The sequence below is a fragment of the Bombina bombina genome, chromosome 5 (assembly GCF_027579735.1).
Source record: "Bombina bombina isolate aBomBom1 chromosome 5, aBomBom1.pri, whole genome shotgun sequence".
Taxonomy (NCBI): Eukaryota; Metazoa; Chordata; class Amphibia; order Anura; family Bombinatoridae; genus Bombina; species Bombina bombina.
In genome coordinates, this window is record NC_069503.1 from 1,003,471,630 (window position 1) to 1,003,496,174 (window position 24,545).

The following is a 24,545-nucleotide window of genomic DNA, read 5'->3' on the forward strand; positions in this document are numbered from 1 at the left end:
ACTAATACAATCTATATACAAAATAATTATCGTAATCGAAACATTTCAGAATGACCCATTATACTTGCAATTATAAATAATTATTTAGCCCCAAATTTTTCTGTAAGATTTAAGCAAAAACCTAAGGTGTTACAGTTCACATTAATATTAATGTTCATAAAAATGGTGCATAATTGATTTCTTCATTTAGACCTAGGGGTTTCAATGATTTTAAATTATATATCCATTTGCATTCCAATGGCAAAAGTTAAGTTTTTAAAACTTTTGCAATTGGAATGCAAATGGATATATAAAATCATTGAAACCCCTAGGTCTAAATGAAGAAGTTAGGGTGTAGACATAAAATGTATTTCCCCATAGGAATCAATGGGGCTGCGTTAAGGAGTTTTACGCTGCTTTTTTGCAGGTGTTAGACTTTTTTCAGCCGGCTCTCCCCGTTGATTCCTATGGGGAAATCGTTCACAAGCACGTTACACCAGCTCACCGCTAAAGTAAGCAGCGCTGGTATTGGAGTGCGGAAATGAGCACAATTTTGCTCAACGCTCACTTCTAGTCTTTTAATTACAATTTGTAAAAGCCCGTAATACCAGCACTGCAGGTAAGTGAGCAGTAAGACAAAACTGCTCATTAGCACCGCACAGCCTCTAACGCAAAACTCGTAATCTAGGTGATAAATATTTAAATACATATATACACACATATATATGCATACATACACATATTTACTCATAAGTATGTATGTATCTCTATGTTAAAGCCTTTGCATGTTTGTTTGTTTTTAAACACCTGAGATCTCATATCTTTGAGCCCTTATAACTTTTGAATGCAAGTAGTAATATTAGGGATATCTCGTCAAACTTAATTTGACAGGTACCATGCCCCTTTATATGCAAAACCCCTCCCCTTTATAGGCAAATCCCCGCTCCTTTATATGCAGATCCCCGCCCACTTTCCTCCCAATATTTCCACCCTACCCGCCCACTATTTTCCATATTTTACGCCCCTTTTATGGCTTCTTTTAAGAGGGTAATAGCATTTCACAAGGAATGTGAAAAGAAGAAATAAAATTGATTTGCTTAACAAAGGCTGAAGTTTTTCAGCGGAAATGCGTTGCAACACTCCATACCCGACAAATCTAACCACAGACAAAGTCAGCCGTAGCGCTGTCAACACAGCAATAGCAGGACACACCCTTCAAAGGAGATCCAATCACAGCCTTGTCCGGAGAATTCACGGATTTTGGGGTGAACAGCTGTTAGGATGCTGAGAAAGACGGACTGCTCCAGCATCGGCGGACCGGTAAAATAAAACACGGAATTCACTTCAAAGACACTTATGGACCGACAAACAAGGTCTGAAAAATAAAGGTATATTAGGAACAAGTGCACTTGTTAGGACTGCCACATAATGATAAATATCAAATAACGGACAGGTGACTCATAAGAATAAGCACGGCCGGGTGTGTATGTGATATCATATCATGGGAAACAGACAGCAAGTATTTAGCTGAAGTATTATGCCCAAATGACATTGTATATTGCTGATTCATGTTTGGATGTAACAAATTTCTAATTTAAACACTGTTTTGTGTCAATAGTGAGACTATACAGATATTTTTAAACATAACTATTAAGTTTAAAATGTGCCAGTAGTTAGACAGTGTATATTTTTTATACTATTAGTAATTTGATATAGAGCATACACCTGTGATATAAAAGAATACAGGAACGGCTTTTATTTATAAGCTTAGATTCAGAAGGTTGGCCAACCATACGGATTATCTTGGGCTATATAATTATTTTAACTGTTTTTATTCTGGTATATAAGGCCTTTTTTCTACATGCTTTGGTCTCTGTAATTTTATAGAAATAGAATAAAATTTTCTTTTTTATTATCAAAAAATTATTCTTTCTGTGTTCTCTTTTTGTGGGTAAAAGCCGAATAGGCGCTCATGGCTCTGCACCAAACCCCCCCTTTTAGGATAATTTTTTGGGAGTTTAGAGGAAGATCCCATAGATCCAAGAGCTTTTGTACCCTTGTAGCGCTGACTGTATAAATCCGTTTGAGTATGCATAAAGTACTCTATGGTAACACTACAGATTCAACTTATTTCTCTGCGGCTCATAAAACATACACAAGGATTGATTACATTTATGTTAGCCAGATTCTCCAACCAATACTACTATCTTCCACAATCCACTCCTGCGTATGGTCCGACCACTCCATGATCTCCCTTTTATTAGATGGGATCCAAGATACCAGAAGAGAGAAATCATGGACATATGACCTTCAATATTTTAAACATCCCTCAGTCCAAGACCAGATTCTACAACATTTAAGAGAATATAGACACTACCTCAAACCCACTATTCACATGGGCCGCACATAAGGCATATCTTAGAGGTTTATTAATTCAAGGTAAAACCACACACATCAAAAGGTTAAAACAACAGATCACTGATCTCCATCTGGAGATAGCCACACTGGAGAAAACCCATACATTTACTCAAAATAACACTACTCTACAAACTCTCCAGAGCAAAAGAATGACCCTAGTTAATTTATTGAATTCTAATGCCATGAAAGGGATACACAAATTAAAAGTTCAATACTATATCTTTGCTAATAAACCAGACAAATTCCTAGCACATAAAATATGTGAGAGATTGAGAACATTAACTATTCCCTTCATCTATTAGACAGATGGAAATCTAACCTCTAACCCCCAAGAGATAGCGGATGAGTTTGTACTTTATTATGGAAAATTATATGACGGACATAAAACCAAACCATCACCAGGCTTAGACACAGCTACACATGAATTCCTCTCAGAAACCTAATTAACAACCATATCTGATAAAGATCGAGAGACAGTCAACGCCCCTATTTCTGCTACAGAGATCACACAAGTCATTAAAGTCCTAAAAACTGGCAAAGCAGCAGGCCCAGATGGGTTGCCTGGGGACTATTAAAAAAAATGAAAACGATTCTGCTACTCCATATTACCAAATTCTGTAATTATATTCTAGAGGGACGCGAAATCCCACCAGAGATACTTGGAGCCAAAATTGCAGTCAACCCTAAACTATGTACTAGCTATCCCCCAATCTCACTCATCAACCAAGATCTCAACATTTTCACCAAAATACTAGCGAATCATTTAAAAACAATACTACCAGCCCTTATACACCCAGATCAAGTGGGATTTATACAAAATAGAGAAGCCCCTTACAATATCAGACGGATGTTAAGCATAACAGACTTTCTTAATAGGGGGAAGACACCTTCTCTGCTCTATGAAAATAAGGAAAATAGGGAACAAGTAATATCAATATATACCTCACAGAAAATACAATATTATTAGGGTAGTATATCCCCAATATTAATCTCAGATATATCGTGAGGGGTGCTCTATGTCAAATATAACAAGAAAATGTAGAAGGAAACACAGCGGCACCTACAGAGCACTCAAATACCACATCCATCAATTAGTAAAGAGAAAAGGGGAAAGAACCTCTCATGTTGCAATAAAACATAACATTTAATTGTATAAATTAAAAATAAAATAGTGTAGGTATGTGTGCAATAAGACCTAGATTAAAATACCTAAAGTAGTGATCCCCAGCATCCTGAAACAACACAATGAGAGTACAATAAGAACCAGTGAAATATCACAAATATATATCTATTGAGGTGACCACAGAAGCCATGGGCCCAGATAGCCAGGTGACAAGCAACACAAAATATTAAACTAAAGTTAGGCCTTTGATAAAGCCGTCAGGCGAAATGCGCATCAGGCATTTCTCCTCCTGATTCCCTTCAGCCTTTTTGTTAATTTGAGAACTAATTTGTTGTAATATTGGCTCTTTTCCTTGGTGACCACCCAGTTAATACCGGCTCTCACAAGCATACACTCTAGCGATCAGTAATTGCGTGAAGATTAATTAATATTTTGTGTTGCTTGTCACCTGGCTATCTGGACCCATGGCTTCTGTGGTCACCTCAATAGATTTATATCTGTGATATTTCACTGGTTCGCATTGTACTCTCATTGTGTTGTTTCAGGCTGCTGGAAATCACTACCTTAGGTATTTTAATCTAAGTCTTATTGCATACATACCTACACTATTTTATTTTTAATTTATACCATTAAATGTTATGTTTTATTGCAACCTGAGAGATTATTTTCCCTTTTCTTTTTACTAATTGATGGATGTGGTATTTGAGTGCTCTGTAGGTGCCGCTGTTTTTTTCTTCTCCATTTTCTTCTCTGCTTCTATCATTAGATGCGGAGAAGGAGTTTGACAGGATAGAATGGATATACATGCTAAAAGTTCTACATCAAATGGGTTTTGATGGTCCCTTCATTGCAGCGATATGGGCAATTTATTCCACACCAACACCACAAGTAGTATCAGCAGGTTATAGATCTAACTATTTCCCATTTTAAACAGGACAAGACAGGGGTGCCCCCTCTCCCCCTTAATATTTGCCATCTGTATCGAACCTCTTGCAGTCAGAATTCAACACTCAACAGACATTTCTGGAGCTAAAATCTCAAACTCTGACTATAAAGTAACATTATTTGCAGACAACATTCTTTTAACAGTCACCAAACCACTCATACCCCCCCAAATTTATATAACATACTACATAAATTCTCACAGATATCAGGATATAAATTCAACCTAGACAAATGTGAAGCCTTGCCAATCGCCCTACCACCTCCCACTAAAAAGGCCATAGACTTTGAATTTACTTGGGCAAAAAAATATATCAAATACTTAGGAGTTCAGTTGACATCCCAATTTAATCAACTGTATAAACACAATTATATACCACGCTTCAAATCTATCAGACAGGATATACATAAATGGAAGAAATATACTTTTTCCTGGTATGGACGTCTTGCAGCGGTCAAAATGAATATCTTCCCCCTCCTACTGTACTTATTCACAGATTTACCCCTAAAAATACCAAATGCAGATCTCTCAACATTACAAGCTGAACTGGTAGCATATGTTAGAGGCAACAAAAAAGTGAGAATATCGTCAATCACCCTAACAAGACACAAAAATATGGGGGAGTGGGTATCCCTAACCTACTTGATTATTATAAAGCCGCAAAAATCTCTCAAACAATGATACTGGGGAGACAACAGGAAGACATTCTCTGGCCTAAAGTGGAAGCGCAGGTTGAAGGGTTAACATACCCAGATGACATAATCTGAAAAGACCGAATAGGTAAAACACACTCACATAAATCACCTATACACGACTCTACCATACAAACTAGGAAATGGATGATAAACCACACTAAAATATTAAACTACTCCCTGAAGACACACACAACACTGTAGATAAATGGACTAACAAAGGCCTATATAGTGTGGCAGACATGTTACTTAACAAGAAACTTATGACATATACTCAGATCCAACGTAAACTGATATCTCTTAAGCTGCAATGGTTCCTATACCTCCAAATCTCCTCATCCATACAGAAATATTTAACTGGCACCACAAACCAACCTACCACAGCACTAGAAAAAAATGTATGCTTCAGAACACAGGCCAAAACATACAATATCCACCTTATACATCTCTCTACAAACACTAGCAACACTAAAACCCCAGGTATGCCTAAATGGGAAGATGATATAGGAACTACTTTTGAGAAACAAAAAATCAGCTTTATGGGCAGAGGTCTGTTGAGCGCGGACCTACATGAGAATTCTCTTAAAACGGCATTTAGATGGTACCTAACCCCAGTAATAATGTTGCACATGTCCCATGTAGGCTCCAACCTCTGCTATTTAGGCTGTGGAGAAGTGGGCACCTTTAAACACATGTGGTGGGAGTGTGGGGAAGGCAAAAAAATTTGGAGTTCTTTATCTTCTCTCATTAGCACACTTCTGGAAGAAGAAAGACACGTTACGATATCTCAAGCTCTACTGCACATTCAAAACAGAAAATATAACTCAGCCATAAACACTTTCATCAGAATACTTTGTACAGTTACCAGAACTAGTATAGCACGATGCTGGTAGATAGGGATACCCTTAGGGCTAGAAATAAAGAATAAAATACAGTTGATTTTTAGGATGTATGAGTCAGCGTCAAGGATACTAGACACAAGAGATGCTTTTGAGAAGATCTGGTTTTATTGGGTCATCAATAACGAATTAATAGCATAACATTCAGAACCACAATTCAAAACAATACTTTCAAATGAAACAGCCAAGCCGGTTTGATAATATGGTCTAAGTTAGAGAGACAGGGGGTTTGTAAATTTCAATTTAAAACTATCGCACTCAACTAGAAGATGACATCAATATTATAGTTTATTGACACTGCTTTCTTTTTAGCTTGTTTTTTCCTTTTTTTTTTCTTTTCATAAGTTTTGGTTATGTATACTTTTTTGCATCAATATTGCAGAATGTGAGATGATTTATTTGATCTTGATAAAGTCTAGTCACTAGATAAATAGCACAACTTGTATAGCATAGCTTTACCTACAGCATTCTCCAGGAATGGACATGAAACACTGGGATCAGATAATCTGATAATGTCACTGTACTCAAGAGACTTTGATCTGTTGCTATGAATGATCCACAGACTGTAACATAAATCCAGTTTTGGACTGAATCAAATGAAGGAGATATGTAAAATAACAAGCGATTTATTATGTTAGGTCATTACCTTGCTATTGATGATTTTGTTTGTTTATTTTTGTCTTTTCTTTTCTGTTTTTGCTTGTTCACAAATATAAAACTCAATAATAAAAATCATTTAAACATAAATTTAAAGATACTTGGGCTTGTAAATGGCCTGAGGGTTTGTACACTTAAATTAAATATATGTAATAAAAATTAAAAAAAAAATCAGTTTACCACCCATGTTAATTTAATCAAGATGCCTTCCCTTGCCTTGTATACTTTGGGGCTGATTTACCAAGCAGTCAATCGGCCCCAATGCATCTGTTTCCATGCAAGCCTTTAGGCTCGCTGGAAACAGGAGTTAAGAAGCAGCGGTCTTAAGATCACTGTTCCTTAACTCGTCCGCTGCATCTGAGGCTGCGGACATCAATCCGCCAGATCGAATATGATCAGGTTGATTGATACCCCCTGCTAGCGGTCAATTGGCAGCAAATCTGCAGGGGGCAGCATTGAACAAGCAGTTCACCAGAACTGATTGTGTAATGATAAATGCCGAAAGCGTATGCTGCCGGCATTTATCAATGTCTGGCGCTACAGCGCTTATCTTAGTGATAATATGCAAACAGTCTAGTAACGTTTCATTTTAAAACCTTTAAACAGCAAAGCAAGACACCAAACTTTAGTCTTAGTAAATTCCAACAAAAAAAAATATTTAGAGGGAGTATTTTATTTTTTTTTACTAATATTTACTTGTATTGTTAGCAACTCGGAATTTGCCAAGTACTGGATTAACAGATTGTATCTGTACACTCTTTGGTTTCAATATCAACAATTTACAATATTTTGGCCTAGCATACATGTTACATGGTAAACCAAGCCAATATTTAGATCCTGCTTTGATAACTACTATTAAAGTGTGGTAAATGATTAGAAGAAAGTAATTTGATAATGATCTTGTTTCTCTCTGGCTGTTTACAGAAAATACTTGCATTTTATTCGTTTTGGATAATATGTTTATGCAATTGGACTGTAAAGTTACATGTACAGCTGGTGATGTGTTATTCACGTCAGACTGATCTGTCAATTGCTTTCTTTTTAAAATGTCATAGTAGTTCACACATTATATTGAATGTTTAAATGAGATTCTTACCCTTTCTTCAACACCCATTATCTTGGATATGTCCTGTTGATAATTTAAGGTGTAAAATTCAATTTATCTTATAGTCATTTATAACTTATACAACATTATTGAAGACTTCTCTGAGCTGTTTTCAATTCTGCATGATCAGAATAGTATGTTTTTGGCTGATTCTTGCTCTTGCAAACATGTTTTCTAGGGCAAGGCCGGATTGGCCTACTAGGACACCAGGACACTGACCGGTGGGCCGCAGCAGCTAGGGCTGGCCAGCTACATTTTAATGGGTGTGCCTTATTGTGAAGCAATGCAGCTTTATTACCTCCTTTTCTCCTCTGAGCTATAAGTATGAAGGTCGCAAAGTATTTCCTTTTAAGTTTAATTTCCTAGACCATTTACCATTTAGTAGCCCTCCTTTGAATGGTTTCTAGTGTCTTCTCAAGTCACATTGTGAGTCAGAGTGACACATTCTCCAGATCACATAGATAATGATTTCCACACTTTGATAGGGAGTAATGGGTGACCTTGGGTTGTATGGTGCCTTTAAAACAACAATCAAATTGCTTTATTAAAAACTATTATAATTTAAATTAAAAAAAGGAGGGTAATCCCCTTGTTTCTAGTCCAGTCCTGGTTCTTGGCAATCACAATATATTCTCAAATTCAGTCCCATTTTAGGCTTTTCGAATTGGACATCTATAGGCACTTGTCCTCCAATGGGCATTTTTGACATTGTTACAACTATTTCACAGCTATTTGCAGTCTATTATCTTGCACATATGTTAAATGGCCACATTAGACAGGAGAGGTTTATTAACATACTGTATATGGTATTGATTCAGTAAAGCTGATACAATGGTCTTAGTGTTGATAACTAATACATGAATAATAACAAATATAATTTAGATAAGAGTGATCATAAAATGGTTTCCATAGTTTAATGGAATTTAAGATGCTTTGTTTTAAAATAGCAAATTTTATTGACTTTGAGAATTTGAAAAATGTATAAATTGTGACAATGTATTCTAAAATAACAATAAAGGGGCCGATTTATCAATGTCTGTCCGACATGATACGCTGTAGAGTATCATGTCCGACAGACATCGCTGAATGTTGACAGCATACACTGTCGGCATTTAACATTGCACAGGCAGTTCACCAGAACTGCTTGTGCAATGCCGCTAGATTTGCGTCCAATCGTCCGCTAGCAGGGGTGTCAATCAGCCCGATTGTATAGGATCGGACGGATTGCAGACCGCAGCCTCAGAGGCAGCGGACCAGTTATGGAGCAGCGGTCTTTAGTCTGCTGCTTCATAACTGCTGTTTCCGGCGAGCCTGAATGCTCACGCGGAAACAGGGGCATCAACCTCCATTCGGAGCTTGATAATTGATGTAATAAAAAGCACTAAGCAGTGGCTTATACTTAATAGAAACCATTGCAATATGTATTATTCCTCATTTTAAAGGGGTTTTACCTTTTATTTATTCTTTTTTAGCTTAATCTGTGCATGGTCCATTACTTCCTGTCACAGCCTCACAAGTGGGCTGTGGTCTATACAGGTGGCAAAAGGAGGAGCTTCACCACTGTAAATGATTGCTAGGAAAATCATGAACTAGCTTTCACTGCTACAGTCAGTTTCTTGCCCATGCTCAGTAGAGGACTTTTGCTGTAAAAATGATGTGACAGAATCAAAAAAGCAAAAACTAAAAATGTTCAAATACCACGTCTTCTGAAAGACAATTCAAAGTATGCACTACTACTGAAATGTATTTATTTTTTATGTTGTTTTTTTTAATTCTGAATTTCTGATTCATGCTACTACTATTTACAGTAATGGTCATTACTTTGAACAGCCTATCAGAAGAGGTGGTAAAAAATACTTATGTACAAATGCCACCTCCTCAACTCATAGTATGTACTACTACTGAAAATAATTGTCCATTTCTTTTTAATACTATTCTGATTCTTGCTACTATTAGGATTATTTACAATGGTAGTCATTGCCTTAACAGAAGATGTTGTAAAGAACATGCATAAATAAAAATAGCAAAAAGTACTGCAAGAGTTGACTTCACAAAATACATGTGCATAAATATAAATATTAGTACAATATAAAATACAAATTAATATAAAAATTTAGTAATTTAGTAAAAATTTTGTAGTACCTGAAAATTGATAATGAGAGTCTGACTGAGGAACAGCAAGGGTCTCTATAGCAGAAGCTGATTTAGATCTTGCATGAGCATAAGTCATAAATCACCTAGCAGACCCCAGTAACAGGAAGTCAGTTTCTTGCCCATGCTCAGAGCAGGGCAGAATGCAACTTTTAATTAAGTTCTCAGCACGTCAACTCTCTTATCTCAATATCAGTGTGGTTACACCGAATTTCTAAGTGCTCATTTTTTTCACAATGGGTTACTTTTTATGTTTACTTTGATGTTACATATATTATTTCCTAAAGAAGTACTGTTTCATATTCCTTTAAATTGTTTAAGAAGCTCGGTCATAAGTGTGCACAGCAGATTTCATTAGGGTTTTTAAATGAAGAACTTAATTTAACTATAAAACTATATAATTATATAAACCCACTTTATTAAATGATAGGTTTAAGCTGTTGCTCCAATGCTGAGAAGAAGAAAAAAACTTGTGATCTGTGCTTGTTCCTGCGGGTTGAGGTGACCCACTATGAAAGGAATTGACTAGACACAGTGGGTTGCTTTTAACGAATTGCAGAATGTATTATTTGAATGTAAACACAACCTCACATCATTTTTAAGAAAAAAAGGATTAGAGGAACTTTGTGATACATAAACATGTGACCTGAGGTTTAGAATGTGTTTTAAAAACCGGTGAACACCGGAGGAATCATGCTGTTGCTTTTTGTCTGTCATGCTGACCTAAATTCACTAATTTTGGCTACCTCTCTGAGATGTATATTAACCTTAGACCTTGAGGAAGTTTCCAGTGTTACCGGTAATGCTCATTTTCCTACTTGATGAAAATTGCTTGATACTTTAATTTGTATTCCAGCCCCACTGTGACTCAAGCCCTAAAATAAATGAGAGGCTTTGATATATATCAGAGATAAATCACATCTGTATTTCCTACATACAAACCCTATATCATCATATTGTGCAAACCAATAAACTTTCCCAGAGCTTGCAGTAAGCATTGTAGGGGTTAAATGTAAACTCCAATGCGCATGAGATAAAAAAGGAAATTTGGGGAAGCAATGAGCATATATAAGTAGTATTACATATGACACATAAAGGAAAATTAAAGTTATACCATACATAAACAATTAAGCACTGCTTGTTTTAAATTTATTGTTGCCATTTTGTTAACACAGTTTACAAGGTTTTGAATATTTTGTGGAAATTCATGTTCTTGGTCTAGTTTACTGTGACCAATTAGAGAGAGGTTTAAATGACATTGTGCTCTGAGCTAACCAATCACTGTGCATAATATTGCATGCTCATTTCACCATACTTAAGCATGATTAAGGCACTTCAACCTATTTGGGAGAAATGAAAGTGAACAAGCAATATGTCCATTAACGTGGATATATTGTTTGTTCTTATTCATGCCTAGATATAAACTGGGTTGTTTAAATCATCACTTTGTGATGGAATTTTACCCCACCTTTATATGTGATCTTGTATACAATGTGTCTTCTATATATAACAATGTAATATTGTAATTTCTGAGTTATAAATAAAAATAATTAAAAAAAAAATATTCAGATATATTTTATGGCAAAAGCAGATAAAAAATATAATGAATGCTAAACTATAAAACTTATATGCGCCATGCATTGTCACCGCTGACAGCGTTATTTAACTCCTTACTCAAGGAAGGGGGATTCACAGCCAACATGCTAGAGGCACATGTCACGGTTCTCCCAAAACCAGGGAAAACCCCAGACAAACCAGAAAATTACAGACCCATTTCACTTCTAAATGTTGACATCAAGATATTCGCCAAAGTCTTAGCCACCAGAATAAACAAAATCCTCCCTGATTTGATCCACCCGGACCAAGTGGGATTTGTCCCTGGCCGAGAGGCCAGGGACAATACCCTCAGAACATTCCAATTAATGCACTACGCCCAATTACATAACCTACCGATGGCCCTCATATCCACCGACGCGGAAAAGGCGTTTGACAGAGTTAATTGGCTTTTCCTCAGATCTGTCCTCCACAAAATGAAATTCGGCGATGCCTTTATTCAATTAATCTTTACATTATATCAGAACCCCACTGCGTGAGTAAAAGTAAATGGCATACTCTCAGAGAAATTTGTAATAAAAAACGGAACAAGACAGGGCTGCCCCCTTTCACCTATATTGTTCGCAATTGCCATAGAGGCCTTAGCCCAAAAAATACTTGAGGATAATACAATTAAGGGAATCACAATAGGGAACAATAATTACAAACTAGCGTTGTATGCGGACGACATTCTACTCACATTAACAAACATAGACCATTCCCTGCCTAGGGTATTAGGATCTTTCAAAGAATACGGGAAAATATCAAACTTCCAATTGAATCTCTCAAAATCAGAACTGTTAAATATAACTTGTGATATGGAGACCCTTAACAAAACATTAAGAGAATGCCCGCTCAGACGCCAAGAGTCCAAAATGAAATACCTAGGCATTTACATTTCCCCTGACCAACAAGAGATCTTACAGGCTAATTACAAACAACTAGAGAGCAACCTAGTAGCAGACTTGTCGAACTGGAAAAACAAAACGATATCTTGGCTAGGCAGAATAAATGTTGTCAAAATGAACATACTCCCAAGACTCCTTTACATTCTACAAACAACTCCAGCGCCACTACCATCACACTACTTGTCAAAAATTCAAAGCATAATATAACAGTACATATGGGGGGGGGGCATCAGACCCAGAATAAACAGGAAAACACTATATTTACCAAGAGACAGAGGGGGGCTGGGGCTCCCCAACATATTGTTTTACAAACAGGCCATTAATTTGAGGACATTGATAGATTGGTGTAATAACACACATGACAAATTATGGGTGCAGTTAGACTGTGACATACTGGAAACTGGAAATGTTGGAGGCATGGCTTGGTTACCGAAAAAGAGCAGACCAGGGGCGATCTCCAAGCACCCACTGTATATAGAGTTCTTTGCTGGGTGGGACAAATTGATGAACACCACCACAAACATCTCAACTCCACTCTCACCACTGACCCCCTTATGCCATAACCTGGAGATACCATGGGCGAGTGGGGAACTAAATTTACCAAGTAGAGCACCCCTTAAGGAGAGGTCAATTTCGACAATAACTGACAAGGGGAAACTAATGACTCTTGAGAGCATAAAAGAAACAGAGATAGGAGAAACCCTGAACTGGCTGACACACTCACAACTAAGCCACTACTTGGCAACACATAAAGAAAAACACAACCTACTTAGACTACCTACCCCATATGAGACTTTATGTTTACGGGAAGAATCAACTGCACATGCGATCTCTCTATTGTATAGACTACTACTCATAGAAGACGCACAAACCTTACCCTCATACACAAAGGCATGGGAAAAAAGAGCTAAACACAGACATTGACCTACAAGACTGGCTGACGGCATTTCAAATCACCAAGAAAGCCTCAATATCAACAGGAGTACAAGAGTCTAGTTACAAATTTATATCACAATGGTATCTTACACCCCACAGACTAAAACAAATATATAAAACAACCTCAGGACGATGCTGGAGGGAATGCGGTGGGGAAGGCACCCTAGCGAATATATGGTGGGACTGCCCGGGCCTAGACCAGTTCTGGACCGACATACTTACCCACATCAAGACAGCGACAGGGAAACCCCTACAAAATAATCCCAAAACTTTACTGTTCCTTTCGTTGCCTCCCCTGGAGAGCAAAGCTCTTACTGCGCTCAGACTAGTCATGTTGAATGGGGCGAAAATGTTAATCCCCAAACACTGGAAAAGCAAAATTCTCCCAACAGTGAAAGAATGGAAACAACAGGTAGACTCTTTACTACACTTAGAAAGGTATCACCATTTACAAAATAACACAGTAGACATACATGAGATTATGTTACTACAATGGGAAGAATGTCAAACAAGAGGCAGACTTAGGGATATCTAAAGTAGCACCAACTTAACAGAGGGTAACCGGCAGTAGGGAACTATGCATTATTTTTTTTTTGTATATGATAATATCACCTGTTCCTCTAAATATTTAACTCGCACAGTAGGATATTGTGAGATCTGTGACACCAGGAGGTGGACAGCCATGGCTTATATGGCACGAACTGGCAAAATTGAACATTCATACTCACTATCCTAAAAACTAGATCCAACCCAAATTATGGACAATATGGATCTCTCACAGATCCTGGACTTGTTACTACTGTATTACGACATTTTTGATGTATATTGAGTACATTTTCTGCATGATTATTGTTACCTTAGCTTAACCACTGGATATATACATGAACAGTCCATCGGGTCCAAGAGTGACCTGTATCAGCAAGATGTGGGGACAAAAAATGAGGACTATAATCATCTCAATGCAATTCATCTCTAACTTGGAATGTATAATTGATAACTTGTTTGACCATGTATTATTTCAATCCTCAATAAAAGATTTAAAATTAAAAAAATATATATATAATGAATGCATACTGCAATGCTGAAATGCTTTATTAAAAATATGGGGAGTTTCTGTCTTTAGGTTAATGTCCCTTTTTATTTTTGAGAAAATACTACCGTAATAGTTATTGAGCAATTTGGCATCTGTGCATAGCAATGCGGGTACCTAATATAATATGTGAGTATGCACTGACTATGAACTGATTTTGATGTGAGTATGCAAAAACTTTGAACTGAGTTTGGGGTGAGCATGGGCCAACTATGAACTCAGTTTGAAATGAGTATGCACCAATTATAAACTGAGTTTAATTTGAGTATGCACTGACTGTGAACTGATTTTGATATGAGTATGCAAAAACCTTGAACTGAGTTTGGTGTGAGCATGGACCAACTATGAACTCAGTTTTATATGAGTATGCACCAATTATAAACTGAGTTAGATGTGATGTATGAAATTAGTTTGGTGTGAGTATGCAGTAACTACGAACTGAGTTTGCTGTGAGTAATCACCAACTATGAACATGAGCTGCTTCAGTGTGAGTTTGCATGAATGAAATAAAGAAATGAATAAAGACATTTTTTTCTGTAGTTTAGCCATGAACTGAGTTCAGCGTGAGTATGCACTGACTGTTAACTGAGTTCAATGTGAGTACGTACCAACTATTAACTGAGTTCAGTGTGAGTATACAATGACTATGAACTAAGTTCAACTTGAGTATGCACGGACTGCAGTGAACTGAGTATTATGTGATTATCCACCAACTATGAATAAAGTTCAATGTGAGAATGCACTGACTATAAACTAAATTCAATGTGAGCGTGCACCAACTATAAACTGAGATTGGTGCAAGTAAGCACTGACTATGAACTGAGTTTGGTGTGAGTATGCACCAACTAGGAACTGAGATTGGTGCAAGTAAGCACTGACTATGAACTGAGTTCAGACTCAGTGTGAGTATGCACCAACTATAAACTGAATTCAGTATGAGTATGCACTCACTATGACACAAGTTAAAGGGATATGAAACACAAAAGGCTGGATTACAAGGGGCATGCTAATTTTTGCACAAGAGTGTTATGTGTTTTTTTTTCATCTTTTTCCGCACGACAGAAAGAGCTCTCTTATTACAAGTTGGAAGTAAACGCGTAGACAATAGCGTAATCACGATTTACGCTCGTCGTGTTAGCCCAACTGAAAACCTTGCATCTAGGGTAATGAGTTAAAAAAAATTGCACCAAACACAACATAAATACATATAAATAATCAGGTACACTAACTGATAAAAAATTATTCATATAAATATATATTTTTTTAAGTTATAAAGGCTCAAATGTATATGGTATATGATGTAAAAATATAAAAAAGAGAAGTAGATACTCCAAATAAGGTGTGTCTAAAAGTCTAGCATAAAGTACACATACTGAAAAGTGAAAAACAATAATGGGACATTAGTTTGCTGAAACACACATTTAATCAACGAATAACAATGTTAAAAAACACACATAGAGGGTACCACCATTTAAAATAACCTAGATATAAAGCCGGCTATAGGTAATAAGGTGCACCACAGAACATTGTCTATTTTAGTTGTATCCAAGATAGAAAGTATCAGCTGAATAGCATAGTCACTTTGTGATTCATGGAGAATGTGCACAAACTGCTGGTAACATCCACATAATGTGCAAGCTTCTACCTAAGTATACAGGCAACACAAACACACTAACGGAAAAAGAGGAACACTTTCACACGTATCTACAGGTTTGACCACCGTTGAAGCATCCTTCAACTCCACCCGTCAATTATCTTTCCCGGTGTCCTTTACGTAGTTACTCCTCCCAAATTGTATACGCCTGTAAGGTTATCAAAGGCTAGTTTGGTATGTAAAGAGGATTGGAACACAATTGCAGATAAAGTTGAATAAATTGATTTGTATCACTAAATGAAATGGAATTAAACTATTAAATGAGTGAAATTCGAATAAATAGTGAAATCAATAATCTGAAATATTACCCCTTAATAGAGGTTAGAGAATCAATGTATTCGAAATGGAATAACTAATATTTTGTTAGGAGAGAGGGTAATGCAAAGGTAGTAAATTCTCCCTTAGTATTACTGTTGGTCTTCAAATAAGCTTTAATAGGACTTTGGAGTATGTTATATCCTAAATAAATTAAAGATTGGATTTTACTACTTCTCATGAAACTAAGAGCATCTTGTAGATTAGAAATATATGACTTATATTGCAGAAGTGTCAGTTTCAGTACCTCTTAGTTTGGTTATTATGTGACAGCTAAACACTGCTTGATGGATTAAACTTGCGTAAGAGTCTATGAGATATGTGCTGCAGTGCAGCGTGAAACAACAAACAGAAATGGAAACAAAACTACTTGCGTCTTCAGTGGAAATCAGTCCCTCCGGTCTGCTGAGAGAGGAGTGTCCTGTTAGCTACGGGTGAGCAGCTGTCGAGCGTGGCAGAGAGATTGATCACAGCAGTAAAAAGCTGAACCCCGGTCTTAGTAAGAAGGAGTCTCCGGTATTCAATCCTTCCGTTGTAGTAGTATACCTAATACAAGATGTTAGTAGAGTAGGTGGATAAGGGATACAGTTTGATGTAGTAGATTGTGCTGTGATTAGTTTTGAAAATAGCTTGCCAACAATAGCTTCGATTTTGTTTATGACAATACACAGTCCCAAACTGGATACTTTGTATAGAGGCAATAGGCATAGATCCCAGAATCCGGATACAATATGCGAATTGACACAAGTTGTAACAATCAAATGTTATAAGAATGTTTTAAGGAAATCCTTAGATATGGCTCAGGGTAATCGTAGTCTTACTACTAAAATACTAAGCAAGGTGCAACAGGAAATGGTGAAACTTATAGAGGAAGTGGCCAATGAGAAAATTCACATGCATAACAGCCTTAAAGAGACAGTAACCCTGACATGACCCCCTCCTCAATGCAACTGTGCCACAGTTGTGGGTCTAGGTCGATCAGGGTGTCTTCTGTGAAACAAAGTAACCAATCTCGGAGCATTAAGATTTGAGGCATGCTCCCAAGTGTCCTCATCAAAGGAGTAATTCTTCCAGTGTACCAAATACTGCAATTCCCCTTTGTGGTACCTAGAATCCAGTAGAGAATGGACTTTGTAAACATCTTGATCTATTGTCGGTGGAAGAGGAGGTAAGAGAGTTCGAGTTTGTCTAGTAGGAGTATACGGTTTCAAAAGTGAGACGTGGAATGTAGGATGAACTTTCATGTTGTCAGGTAATTTGAGGGTTACGGCATTCTCATTAATGATACGGATGATCGGAAATGGTCCTATATATAGATCAGCCAATTTTTTGCATGGGATTTGTAATTTCAGATTCTTGGTTGAAAGCCAAACTTGATCACCTACGGTATATGGTGGTGGAGGTCTTCTACGAAGATCGTAGTAATGCTTTTGTGCCTGTTGGGCATTTTGTATATTCTGGTGTATGAATTGGAAATTTTGTTGCAGTGAATCATGTAAATCTTCTATCAGAGGGGAATTCAGACTGTCAGGAGTGGAAAAAGCAAAGTCAGGATGGAATGCATAGTTTGCAAAGAATGGTGAGAATTTTGTAGAAGAATTCACTGCATTGTTGTACGCAAATTCGGCCATAGAAAGGAATTTTATGCAGTCTTCTTGGCGATAAAAGCAGTAGCACCGCAAATATTGCTCGAGCCATTTATTTAACCTCTCAGACTGTCCATTGGTTTGTGGGTGGAAAGATGTGGTGAAGCGATGTTGTATCTGAGTGAGTTCACATAATTTGGTCCCGAAGCGTGAGGTGAACTGTGTCCCTCTGTCTGTGGTTATGATGGCCGGGAATCCATGTAATTTCACAATGTTATTTAAAAACAGTAGAGCTGTCTCAGAGAAGGTGGGCAACTTATGGTAAGGTAAGAAATGTCCCATCTTGGTAAACAAGTCAACAACTACTAGGATAGTGGTTTGATTGTTTGAAGTCGGTAAATCGACAATATAATCCATTGAGAGGTGTTGCCAAGGTCTTTTGGGTGCTGGTAAGGAAATCAACAAACCATAAGGTGGTTTCCTTTCCGACATGGATACTGCGCAAATCTCACAAGTTTGAATATATTCCTGAACAGATTCCTTTTGTTTGGGCCACCAGAATGTTCGTGATATTAATTCCATAGTATGTCGTATTCCGGGGTGACCAGATAGAGGGTTATCATGATGGCTCTGAATGATTGAAGTTCTCAACTGTTTTGGAACATATATCCTTTGTGCATAATAATATAATGCTTCCCTCTTCACTAAAGAGTGATTGGATGGTGGATTCTCCATGGTGGTATATCTTTTAAGCTCAGTTAACATGTTAGATGTAAGTTCGATGAACCGCTCGTGGGTATGATGTTAGCCTGTAAATTCATGGATGTAGTTTTCTCGGGTAATCGGGAAAGAGCATCGGCTTTGCCGTTCCTTGAAGCTGGTCTGTAAACAATGTTGAAATTGAAATGAGAAATGAACAAACTCCATGGAATCTGTCTTGCTGATAAAGTTTTACTGGTTTGTAGATAAACGAGGTTCTTGTGGTCAGTGAGTATAAGGATGGGAAGAGTAGAACCCTCAAGAAGATGTCTCTAATTCTCCAGTGAGTGTTTTATTGCAAGGAGTTCTTTGTCTCCTATCGAATAGTTTCTTTCAGAGGAGGTCATCATTGAAGAATAATAAGATACAGGATGAATAGGATCATTGAGAGATTTCTGTTGAGATAACACTGCTCCAAGAGCAAAGTCTGAAGAATCAACTTCGAGCAGATATTGGAGGGATGGCTCAGGGAACTTCAAAATTGGAGCGGTGGTAAAACTAGTCTTTAACAATGAAAATGCTTTGTTGGTTTCCTCGTTCCAAATGTTAGGTACAGTAGTGCTGGTTAATGTAGTAAGCGGTTTAGCTATCTTGGAAAAGTCTTTGATAAATTTCCTATAGTAGTTCGCAAACCCTAGAAATCTTTGCAAGTCTTTTCTAGTTTTGGGAACCATCCAATTCTTTACTGCATCGGATTTTTGCGTTTGCATAGTAATACCAGTAGGGGAGATCTCATAACCGAGAAAAGAAACATGATTGGTATGAAATAGGCACTTCTCGAGTTTGGCATAGAGTTTATGCTCTCTAAGCCTAGAGAGCACCCTTCGGACATGTTTGATGTGTTCGGTCTTATCTTTTGAATATATTAAAATAACGTCTAAATATATGACTAGGCAAACATCGAGTAGATTCCTGAACACATCATTAATGAAGTGCTGGAAAGTGGCGGGGGCGTTACATAGGCATTACAAGGTTCTCATATAGACCGTACCGGGTCCTGAAAGCGGTCAACCATTCCTGGTCCTCTTTTATCCTTACTAGATTGTATGCTCCTCTCAGGTTGAGTTTAGTATAGATCTTTGCTTCGGATAAACGCTCAATCAACTCTGGTATCAGAGGGAGAGGATAGCGGTTCTTTATAGTGCGTTTGTTAAGCTCCTGGTAGTCTATTATAGGTCTTAGGGATGAGTCCTTGTTCCAGACGAAAAACATTCCTGCACCGGCTGGAGAGGTTGAGGCCCTGATGAAGCCTTTTCTGAGGTTTTCCTCCAGATATTGCTTTAAATGATTTAACTCGGGTTGGCTCAATGGATAGAGATGTCCGTAAGGGATAGTAGAGCCAGGTTGTAATTCAATCGGGCAGTCGTACGGACGATGTGGGGGTAGATTTTCTGCTTCTGTTTTGCTGAATACGTCCGCGAAATCTGAGTAGTGCGATGGAATCTGGAGGTGATCAGACTCTATCTGAAGTACAGTATGTGTGTGCATACATGTCTGTATACAATAATCCGAATCAAATTGAATGGTAAACGGCGACCATGTAATCTTTGGGTTATGTTGCTGTAACCACTTAATACCCAAAACCACTGGAAAATGTGGAGAGCTTAAAACCTCAAATGTAATTAATTCAGTGTGACCATTAATGGAGACAGTAATAGATAGGTACTGTTTGGTGAGTTATAGGACCTGTTTTAGGAGTGGAACCATCAATCATACGAATAGAGACAGGGGTATGCTTTAGTATAGTAGGTATTTTATTAGATTTTACAACATGATGGTCGATAAAACATCCATAGGCTCCAGAGTCAATTATGCCCTCAGTTGTCACTTGATCTAGCTCCCACTGTAGAGAAAAGGAAAACCATTGCGTAAGTATACAATTTGTTTCCTTGGACTGAAGAGTTAATTTGTGAGCACTTACTTTTCTTTAGTTTCAGCAGGATGGGACAGTCTTGCACGGAGTGTGTCCCGGATTGGCACAATACATACACAGATTTTTAGTTTTTCTGCGGTATCGTTCTTCTGAGGTTAAGGGACCTCTTACTGCGCCTATCTCCATAGGTGTTGCAGTGGTTCGAGGTTGAGGAGATGAGTGAGAGGTAGGAACGGTAAACCCTTTTGGGCGTACGTCTGTGGAGAATCTTTCTGCCTTCCTCTCTCGTAGTCTCCTGTCCAATTGTTGGGCTGTTCTCATGATAGCTTCTAAGGTTTTAGGGAGCTCAATTCTGGCTAATTCGTCTTTCAGTGCTTCCGAAAGACCCGGTTGAAATTGATTTCGCAAAGCAATTTGGCTCCATTGAGAGTCTACAGCATACAATTTAAAATCTGTTATATAGTCTTCGACTGGTCTTTTACCTTGCTTCAGACTTCTCATGGAGGCTTCAGCAGACATCTGTACATCAGTGTCATGGAAAAGGTCATCCATGGCGGTGAAGAATTCACCTAGGCTTGCCAATACGGGATTGTTGTGCTCACACAAATTGTCTGCCAATGTCCTGGGCTCTCCTCTTAGGAATGATATAGTACTGAGTACATTAATCGTCTCTGTGGGATAGCTTCGGGGTCTTAGGTTATATAGCAGGTGGCAGGAGTTCTTAAACTGCCTATAGTTCTTCCTGTTACCAGAAAAAGGATCAGGTAACGATACAGAGGGTTCAGGTATTTGCTGTACCTGTGAGGATTGTGGGGAGATCGAATCTCTGATAATACCCCTTAGAGACTGATTTTCAACTTGTAAATCGTGTACTGCCTGAGCTAACTGATCCACCTTTTAAGAAAGGTTATAAACTATATGTGGAAGTTCTGCTGGTTCCATAATAAAGTATTTTGGGCTTAGTATTATGTTAGGTTATCAAAGGCTAGTTTGGTATGTAAAGAGGATTGGAACACAAATGCAGATAAAGTTGAATAAATTGATTTGTATCACTAAATGAAATGGAATTACACTTTTAAATGAGTGAAATTTGAATAAATAGTGAAATCAATTATCTGAAATATTACCCCTTAATAGAGGTTAGAGGATCAATGTATTCAAAATGGAACTGATATTTTGTTAGGAGAGAGGATAATGCAAAGGTAGTGAATTCTCCCTTAGTATTACTGTTGGTCTTCAAATAAGCTTTAATAGGACTTTGGAGTATGTTGTATCCTAAATAAATTAAAGATTGGATTTTACTACTTCTCATGAAACTAAGAGCATCTTGTAGATTAGAAATATATGACTTATATTGCAGAAGTGTCCGTTTCAGTACCTCATAGACAGTGCGTAAGAGTCTATGAGATATGTGCTGCAGTGCAGCGTGAAACAACAAACAGAAATGGAAACGAAACTACTTGCGTCTTCAGTGGAAATCAGTCCCTCCGGTCTGCTGAGAGAGGAGTGTCCTGTTAGCTACGGGTGAGCAGCTGTCGAGCATTGCATAGAGATTGATCACAGCAGTAAAACGCTGAACCCCAGTTTTAATGGGAGGAGTCTCCAGTATTCAATCCTTCCGTTGTAGTAGTACACCTAATACAAGATGTTAGTAGAGTAGGTGGATAAGGGTTACAGTTTGATGTAGTAGATTGTGCTGTGATTAGTTTTGAAAATAGCTTGCCAACAATAGCTTCAATTTTGTTTATGACACTACACCGTCCCAAACTGGATACTTTGTATAGAGGCAATAGGCATAGATCCCAGAATCCGGATACAATATGTGAATTGACACAAGTTGTAACAATCAAATGTTATAAGAATGTTTTAAGGAAATCCTTAGGTATGGCTCAGGGTAATCGTAGTCTTACTACTAAAATACTAAGCAAGGTGCAACAGGAAATGGTGAAACTTATAGAGGATATGGCCAATGAGAAAATTCACATGCATAACAGCCTTAAACCCTGACAACGCCACTTCTTAGTGTGGTGCCTAAATAGGTGAGCGATCGATTCATGGGGGGATCCCATGTAAGAAAGGCTGTAGAACACCAACACATCCCTTTGCGCATTTTGCTCCTCCTTTAAGGCAGCTTGGAGCTTCTTCCGGGTGATATTGCCTTAACTCTGGATCCTCTTATTGGTCTCCACAATCACGTGTACCAATACACATCAATCCATTGGTGGTTAGTATTCTAATGTCTATAGTATATTTAGCGCTCCCATCAGAAGTAACTCTTTCAATGGCAACGTCATGATTTCCATATTGTATTGGAGATATCGAGCTTTGTAATACTCGTTTGGTCTGCAAATTATACTGACGATAACCATATATAGTAAAAACAAAAGATATACATATTAGTATTTACACCAATTATACATTATAATTGCAAGTATATATTTTAATTCTGAAGCTTTATCAAGAAAGCCTTTAAATGTAGAGTCCAACTGGTGGTGAATTCAAAATGGGAACAGAGAAGATGAAAACGTCCAAACTACTTGCATGAAATCTGTTTTCAATAATACTTGATATACAAACAAGTTGGTACTCACACTACAAACAGCTATCACTAAGCTCTTAGTTTGTCGGCAATTGAGTAAACAGCCCCCCGGCTACCAAGGAAGATCCAGAACTTAAAGGTAATGGTTTAAATGGTTTAAAACATTTATTAAAATATTGAGACATTATAACAGACAAAAGCCACAAAGGTAAGTATAGCTGCAGGCACATGGGTGCTCCTGCGCTTACGTCTCTGCTTTTCAACAAAGGATACCAAGACAATCAATATAATTTGACAACAAAGGTAAATTAGAAACTTAATTAAAATTATATGCTCTGTCTGAATCATGAAAGAAAAAATTAGTTTCATGTCCCTTTAAGAAAAGTCAGATAATATATTGAATGTGGATAAAAATATCCACATCAGCTATTCTGTAAATACAAGTTGGTTATACATTCACCATTAACAAACTGCTTGTATATCCAAAGTGGTCAAAGTCTGTTATTAATGAAAAATCTAACCAACTTGCTATTAGAATTATAGCAAATCAGCTATCTACAAATATCCAACTTGCAACTGTCAGCTTGTGAAATCTCTACAAGTAATTGATAATAATAACAGATATGCCTAATTTAAGTACATTTATAGTATACAGGGCCGCCATCAGGGGGTGACAGGGGGGACTCCTGTCAGGGGCCCCATGAGGCAAGAACTTAAAAAAATAAAAAATAAAAAAAGATTTTTTTTTTAAAAAAAAATTTGGCAGCCACCAGTGGGTACTACAGCAGAGTGCTAACTGAGCATGGGAAATGTTATTACAAGGAGTAAAGTATTAGCATTTGAGAGGATTTCTGAGTGTGCACTAAACCACTATGCACAGTGTGAGACAGACAGACATTCATTTGCAGAGGAGGTAGGACTTACTTAGCAAATGTTTTTTATTTCTTTGTGCAATTTTGGATTGTAACTTCAGTGTGGTAGCAGTTGTATGGTGGGGCCAGGGTCCATAAAAAAACATTTTTTTTAGCAGCAGTGTATTTATGATTATTTGACAATGCTGTAGAAATTCTATATTTAAACCATGCAGAAATGTTTCCTCCTCAATACACAAATGGTAGGTGCCCTTTTGGCAAATATGCAAGGACTTTCCAGATGCAAGGAGGCATTTTATCTAAGATTTTTACATCTGCATAAAATGTTATACTCTCAGACGAAGGCCTAGATTTGGAGTTCGGCGGTAGCCGTCAAAACCAGCGTTAGAGGCTCCTAACGCTGGTTTTGGCCGCCCGCTGGTATTTGGAGTCAGTGATTAAAGGGTCTAACGC